General features: G+C 51.1%; 1 protein-coding gene and 1 long non-coding RNA gene across 6 annotated transcripts in view; one reads left to right on the top strand and one right to left on the bottom strand.

The window, feature by feature from the left end:
• Positions 1–4,009: 4,009 nt before the first annotated feature.
• The window catches only part of B3GALT1 (beta-1,3-galactosyltransferase 1), a 232,434-nt gene continuing 228,964 nt past the window's right edge, over positions 4,010–7,479 (top strand). For 3 of the 5 annotated variants that reach the window (XM_064163656.1, XM_064163647.1, XM_064163642.1), the window contains exon 1: positions 4,010–4,894. The gene's annotated coding sequence lies outside the window, so the exon portion shown is untranslated. The remainder of the gene's footprint in view (positions 4,895–7,479) is intronic. The other 2 variants (XM_064163625.1, XM_064163632.1) reach the window with 2 other exon arrangements.
• LOC135186174 (uncharacterized) overlaps positions 6,778–7,479 on the bottom strand; it is a 250,372-nt gene continuing 249,670 nt past the window's right edge. The window contains exon 3 of the long non-coding RNA XR_010306749.1: positions 6,778–6,889. This is a non-coding gene — a long non-coding RNA (uncharacterized LOC135186174). The remainder of the gene's footprint in view (positions 6,890–7,479) is intronic.

The following is a 7,479-nucleotide window of genomic DNA, read 5'->3' as shown; positions in this document are numbered from 1 at the left end:
TAAAATACTATCATTAACACTGCAAAAGTGAGTGTTCACATTCACAGTAAGCTCAGATGTATCACTGCTACAATAAAACCCCAAACAACAAAACCACAACAAACAAACCCCACCTCACAAAACAGTTGAAGAGCAGAATGAAATCTACCATTACTGTGGATCAGTCTCACATTTGCATCAAGATGTTGCTGGGTGCTTGGGCTGTGGCTCCTGCCTGCCCTGGGAAAGAGCTGGCTTGGTACCTGAGGTCATCTAGAGTACTGTTTGTTCTACCTACGTTTTAGAGCTGGTTATTCACTTATACAGAAGGATAAATGAGTGCCAGGAGGCTGGAGCCAGGCTCTTCTTGGCGATGCCTGATGACAGGACAAGGGGCAATGGCTGGAAGCTCAGGCATAGGAAGTTTCAAATAAACACAAAGGAGAATTTTTTGACTGTGAGTGTGACAGAACACTGGAACAGGCTGCCCTGGGGGGGTTGTGGAGTCTCCTCTGCAGATATTCAAGACTTGCTTGGATGTGTTACTGTGTGAGCTGGTATATGTTCAGCAGAGTATTCCAGGTCATGCTCAGTGAGCTGAAAGAAGCAACTCAACACAGAGAAACTCAGCCTAAGAAAGCCTATCCAGCACCCGTGAGCAATGTCAGAGCAATCATGAGGCCTAGCCCTACCTAGCTGGGGGGCCCACCAGGCCCCCCGGCCTTTGAATCCCCTCCACCATTCACCCAGTGATGCACCATGGAGGACTCACCAGTGATGACCCAAGGAGGATCCTTCTGCCCAATTGGGCAAGCTTGGGGCTTGCCTTTCCCAGGGCCACTTATCAAGGGGAGTGGGTAAGGGGGGGGCTAAGTGGTGACACCTGGGGTGGGAGGAGACTCCAACAAGACCCAGATTGAAAAGGGGAGTGGGCAGGGAGGGCAAAGCGGTGACACCTGGGGTGGGAGGAGACTCCAACAGAACCCAGGTGAAGTGAGTTTATTTCAGAGAGTGGGCAGAATCATCTGCTTTAACCCAGGTGTTATGAGTTTGGGGGAAAAAAGGGGGAAATGCATTGTGCAGGAGAAAGAGGTAGATATGGTGAAGAAGGGAGGGAAATGGAGAGGAAAAGGATGGAGACGAGAACAGGAAGATGGAATGGTCTGTTTGCAGTCATCTTGAATGTGATTGCACAGCAAGCGAGTTGTGAGTCTGGGCAGTCCTGTTTTCCTTGTATTTCTTTGCCTTTCTCACATCTGTCAGCTTAGCTTATTTTTTTTTACAGACTGGATAAAGAGAAATATTTTTGCTTGGTGTTTTTGGAAATCAAGTTGAAATATGTAACAAAATTATATACAAATCATTACTGAATGGAAGTCAGCAGTAAGATTTTGTAACATTTCATCACAAACAACAGTTTGCAAGTTATGCAGAGACGTCTACCAGGAAGCCAGAAACACACTCTGATTTCAGCTTGGAGAAGAGAAGACTCCACAGAGACCTAATAGTAACCTTCCAGTACCTAAAGGTGGCCAACAAGAGGGCTGAAAAGGGACTGTTTACAAAGGCCTGAAGTGGCAGGATGAAGGGCAGTGGTTTTAAACTAGAGAAGAAATTCAGGTTGGATGTTAGGAGAAAAGATCTTAACCGTGGAGGTAGTGGAGCACTGGAACAGGTTGCCCAAGGAGATAGTTGAGGCCCCATCATTGGAGATAGTCAAGGTCAGGCTCATCAGGGCTCTGGGCAAACTGAATTAGTGCAGGATGTCCTTGCTGACTGCAGGGGAGTTGGACTAGATAACCTTTGGAGGTCCCTTCCCACTCAAATTGTTCTGATTCTATAAAAGGAAAGGGCATGACTTTCAGGCTGTTTCACAGTAGTAGCAGTTCTGAACTCGGCACAGATGAGGGTACCCTTATCTAGCCCACAACTAACAAGGAATCCTGTCCATAGACAGCATCCAATATTAGTGCTTACAATAAATTCCTTCATGAAGCCTTGGCTAGAAGGAGTATGATGCTTACATTTACCATTTCCTCTTCCTTCTCTAGTATTGACTTGAGGGAATTTTTCTCTTTCTTAACATGCTTTTCTACTGTTATCCTTCTTCACTAGTTTGCAGCTCCAGTTCTATACCTTCATTAATGGACATCAAATACTATTTGTTATCTCCAAAAGCAGTTTTCACAGAATTGTAGAATTGTTTCAGTTGGAAAAGAGCTTTAAGATACCAAGTCATATCATCAACCCAACACCACTGTGCCCACTAAACCATGTTTCAAAGAGCCATGTCTATATGCTTTTGAACACCTCCAGCGATGGTGATTCTATAACCTCCCTGGGCAGCCTGGCCACTCTTTGTCCTAATCTGCAATCTAAACCCCTTGGTGAAAAGACCAACACACAGAATCAACCAGGTTGGAATAAACCTCCAAGATCATCCAGTCCAACCTAGCACCCAGCCCTAGCCAATCAACTAGACCATGGCACCAAGTGTCTCATCCAGTCTTTGCTTGAAAACCTCGATGCACAATGACTCCCTGGGCAGCCCATTCCAATGCCAATCACTCTCTCTGTGAAGAACTTCCTCCTAACATCCAGCCTATACCTTCCCTGGCACAACTTGACTCACCAGCTTCGTTGCCCTTCTCTGGACACGTTCTAGTATCTCAGCATCTCTCTTGAATTGAGGAGCCCAGAACTGGACAGAGTACTCAAGGTATGGCCTGACCAGTGCTGAGCACACTCACCTCCTTTCAGGTAGTTACAGAGTGTGATGCAGTCTCCCTTCAGCCTTGTCTTCTCCAGACTAAACAAGTCCAGCTCCCTCAGCTATTCCTCGTAAGACTTGTTCTACAGGTCCTTCACAAGCTTCACTGCCCTTCTCTAGACCTGCTCCTGCAACTCAGACACCTTCTTCTACTAAGGAGCCAAAAACTGAACACAGCATGCATGGGTTTGTGTCACCAATGCTGAGTACCAGAGCATGATCACTTCCCCACTCCTGGTGGTCACACTATTTTTGACACAGGCCAGGATGATGTTGGCCTTCTTGGCCACCTGGGGACACCACTGGCTCATACTCAACTGACCATCAACCAGCACCCCAAGGTTCTCTGCCTCAACTGAATGGGGTTGTTGTGACCAGAGCGCAGGATGCAAGACTGTTACACCTCATACAACTGTCTTTAGCCCATCAACCCAGTCTGTCCAGATGCCTCTGCAGAAGAACTTTCTTACCTTCAAGCAAATCAACACTCTCATTTTGATGTCTTTTGCAAACTCCCTCAGGGTGCATTCAATCCCCTCTTCCCAATAATTGATAACGATATTAAACAAGACTGGCCCCAAAACTAAGCCCTGGGAAACACCACTTGTGACAGACCACCAACTGGATCGACCTCCTTCACCACCACTCTCTGGGCTTGGCTGTTCCACCACTTTTTATCCAGAGTACACCTGTTTATGCCATGAGCCACCAACTTCTCTAGAAGAATGCTGTGACAGACAACAGCAAAGGCTTTACTCAGTTCCATATAGCCAGCATCCACAGCCTTTCCCTCACCCACTATGCGAGTCACCTGGATGTAGAAGGTATTCAGGTTGGTCAAGCAGGACCTGCCTACCATGAACCTATGCTGGCTGGGCCTCACTCCCTGGTTGTCTTGTACATGCCAGTTTTTGTCCAGCTCCAGGCCTGCATTTCTTTGACCATAGATAAACCATTTATAGCCATACCATGCCAAGCCTGTGCTCATTCCTATGTCAACTTCCTCCATAGTACATCCTAGGTCTTCACTTCTCCAAGGCTTGTGCTACCCTATGGGCCCATATTATCTCTACACGATGTCACTGTGGTTAGGGTGTAAAAGACCTCATTCCATGTAAAGTAACGATAATGCAAACCTATAGCAGCATCAAATAGACTAAAGTTCCCCAGAAACACCTGGTCTGCTGGCAAAATTGCTGCTACAACCGAAGTACGTAAAACGCAGGTGCAGGCAGTGGGACATGCCCCCAGCTCGGAGGCCTTGCAAACCTCACAGCCCACCGCCAGCGATGCTGTAGGGAGGGCACCGGCAGCGCTCGGGCGCGGAGGCACGGCGCGGCATGGCACACCCACACCGCAACGCGGCGCGGCAGCGCTCCTTGCCTGGTGCGGCCACGCCAAGGTCGGCAGCGGCGAGCGCCGCGGGGATGTTGCCGGCAGACACGGCTTCAGCCCAGTGAGATTCTGCCGGTAGATACATCCTCTCCCTCTTTAAATGTTTATTTCTCTCCTAAGTAGAGCGCCTCTGTGTGAAGTTCACTGTTCCTGCGCACACGGGCGAAGGGCGACGCAGCACGGTTCCCACCTGGAATGCCGGCCCCCATGCCCTCTCCCGTTTGCTACGGCAGCCGGGGAAGGGCGAGACCAGCCCCGTCACACGCCCTACCACCGCCGCTAGCGAGTGCCAGGGCTGGAGCAAGACTCGGAGAGGCCGAGGCCCTGGCCCACCCCTACTCGGGCCCGGCCCGACTCCGCACAGTGACCGACACAGCCCCTCCATCGGTTCTGCGGGCGCACACCGAAAGCTCACACCCGTAGCGACCCCCGCTGCCCGGCGCCGTTCTCCCCTCCCGGAAACAACGCTGCCGCAGGGGCAGGCTCCTATTGGTCCCTTTCCGTCACACCTTCCCGCCTTCTTGGAGCTGTGCGGGCGGTGATTGGTTATTGAAGGCTGTCAGTCAGAGAGGGCGAGCCCCGCTGGTGCCCAGGCTGCGCTCTCGTGAGGCGGGCGGCGCTGCCGGGCGCCGCGGCGGCTGGTGCGGCTGCGGGCGGAGCAGTGATGCTGGCCGTGAGGCGGTGTATGGCAGCGGCAGCCCGGCACGGAGCGGCGTGCGCCCGGCGGAGTGAGGGCAGCGAGCGCAGCCGGTAAGCTCTGGCCGCGGGGAAGGATGCGCGTTCGTTACGCCTCGTGCTGAAGGGGCTGGCGGCAGCGATGGGCAGCGGTACCGGCATGGGTGGAGCAGCTGGCGGGCAGGATGCCTGGAAAGAGCAGCAGTGCTGGGCGGCGTGGGCCGCGGCGGGCAGTGGTAGCGGGCGGGCGCGGACTTCCACAGCCCCTTGCCGTGCCCTTCGGCACGGTGATCCCGGCTATGCCCCGTCCTGGTCCCCGATCAGGACCGGTGGCGCGGCGGGAACTTCGGTGCTGCCGCCCGGTTGTGGCGCTCGGCGGTGGCTGTGGGTGCTGCGGCGGGGGGGCGACACTCGCCCGACAGTCGAGTCTGACGGAGGAGCTGAGGTGCCGCTCGGGAAGGCTTGGAAGGGGCGGCCGGACAGCGAGGAGTGGGGGGAATGTGTGGGTGGGCGCCTAACGGTGCCGTCGAACGGTGCTGCCGTTTTTCCCGTGTTGCCAGTGAGGGCCTGCCTGGGAGCTGGGCACGGTTGCCAGGAGAGCGGACCCCCCGTTCGCCGCCTCCCCGCGCCCCTCCGGCGGGGAGCTGCGGCGGCAGCTGCGGGGCGGCGCGCGGGCTGCCCCGCGGCCGGGCTCGCTGGAGGCGCGCAGGGGAGCGCGAGCCGCGGGCGGGCGCGCGGCCCCGGCGCGCTGAGCGGGCGGCGGCGCTGGCGAGAGGTGCGCGGCTCGCGGGGCCGGCCTGGGAGCGGCAGGTTCGGCAGCCCTTCGGGGCGGGGGTCTGCTGGAGCGCCGTCCCGCACGCTCAGCTGGGCGGCTGGCGCGCCGGGGAAGCTCAGGGAAGCGGTGGTCGTGTGGCCGCAAACTGCGTCCTAAAGTTGCTGAAACAGCCAGTTCAGAGAAAAGTTATTTGAAGTTGACGGTAACGGTCGGTGTCTGACCGCTGGCTACGGAGCCGGAGGAGTCGGGAAGATGAAATCCCGTTTATCCCTGTGCACTCTTTTTCTTTGTTCTTCACCCTGCCGTACTTTCAGCGGTGGAAGACGATAATGGGAGGCTTTGAATTATGGTCAAATCTTGGTAACTCGGAAGAAAACAGCCTTTAGGTGCTCTTTACGGACATGAACGCGAACATTCAGAGTGCCGATTATGTAACATTGTAGGAAATCGTTAGGATGCTGCTGCCAGTTTTGCAGTCATGGAAATACAGAGGAGTTTTTGACATTGATTGGGTAGGAATCGAGATACCATCTGCAATGTACAAGTGCAGGAACAAACTAGTTCCTGATACCTCTTGCTTATTTTGCATGTGATCAGTTGGCCATTTTAAACATTAAGAGACGCTGCAGAAGAAATAAAGAGTATTGAATTGGAGGGGTTTTTCCTTCTTTTGCAGCTATCAGCTTCCTTCTCTACTTTCTAGGAGCGTATTGGTTTGGCTCTGTTTCTCGTTGCGGAGGATTCCAATGCGTTCATTAAGTTATAAGGGTGCATTCAATCACATGATGTATAACAAGGTTTCAGAACTGTTTAAAATCGTGTGGTAGCTGGAAAGGATGAATAAGCAGTGTAAGCATTGACACTACTGTGGGGAACCTAAGCCTGGATTTGTAGCTGAAGGGAAGGCACTAGTAAGTGTAAAAGACTTCAGGTCGGAAATAACTGATACAGATTAACGTTGTTTCTTCTCTGTGGTTATTCACTAAGTAACATTTTTGGCAGAGCAGAAATTGCTAACGAAATTTCAGTTTCTTGTACATCAGGGATTCTGGATAGATCCAGATAGACCCAGCAAATGTCATATTGGCACACCACTTTGTCATATTGTTAAATTACTGTCTTCAGAGTGTTTTAAATTAATTTAGAGAGCAATCCACATCCAAGTATGTTATATGTAGCCATGATGCAAGGTCTGGGATGTGCTCAGGTGTGCCAGTCTGCCTCCTATCTCAGCTGTGGATGTGCGCAGGTGTGTGCCAGTCTGCCTCCTATCTCAGCTGCGTTTCCTTTATGTCCTTTTTAGGAAAGAAAAGAGCAATTTTTTTCATGGTAGTTTTGTGGCATAGACCAATAGAATGTTTGCAAAGGCTACAGGCTGAAAAAAAATAAGCTGCTTTTTCTTTTTTTACTCCATTATGAGTTGCACCAGATTTTAAAGTCCAGTTTATGAATTGGTAAACTAGAACCTTCAGCACACGAGTAGTTGTGATAGGTGTCGGTACTCGTGGTTATTCTCAGGAGGCCTTTCATATGGGAAAATAAGTGTCAATGTGTTTGCTACATAGCCCATCTTTGTCTTGACTTTTTTCCCTCAGAGTTCTTGGGAAATTTCATTTACAAGATGAGAATATTTCAGTATTTCTTCAGAAGGGTGTTCAATTCAATGTTGATTATCTTAATTAAGGAACCTTTATGGGGTAGGGATCATCCCACCACTGAAGTGTGAATATCAGTGTATTGACTATTTACTCTTAAAATTGTATTTATCAGCTATAGGCTTATCAATATTCATAATTATTATATAGTTTCCATACCTGATTAAAGCTAAAGGAAAAAAAAATGAGAAGTTTTGGAATTTGGTTTGCATTTCATTTTTTTTTCCCAG

This window comes from Pogoniulus pusillus, chromosome 2 (genome assembly GCF_015220805.1).
Source record: "Pogoniulus pusillus isolate bPogPus1 chromosome 2, bPogPus1.pri, whole genome shotgun sequence".
NCBI classification, from domain to species: domain Eukaryota; kingdom Metazoa; phylum Chordata; class Aves; order Piciformes; family Lybiidae; genus Pogoniulus; species Pogoniulus pusillus.
This window is presented reverse-complemented; position numbering and strand designations above follow the sequence as displayed.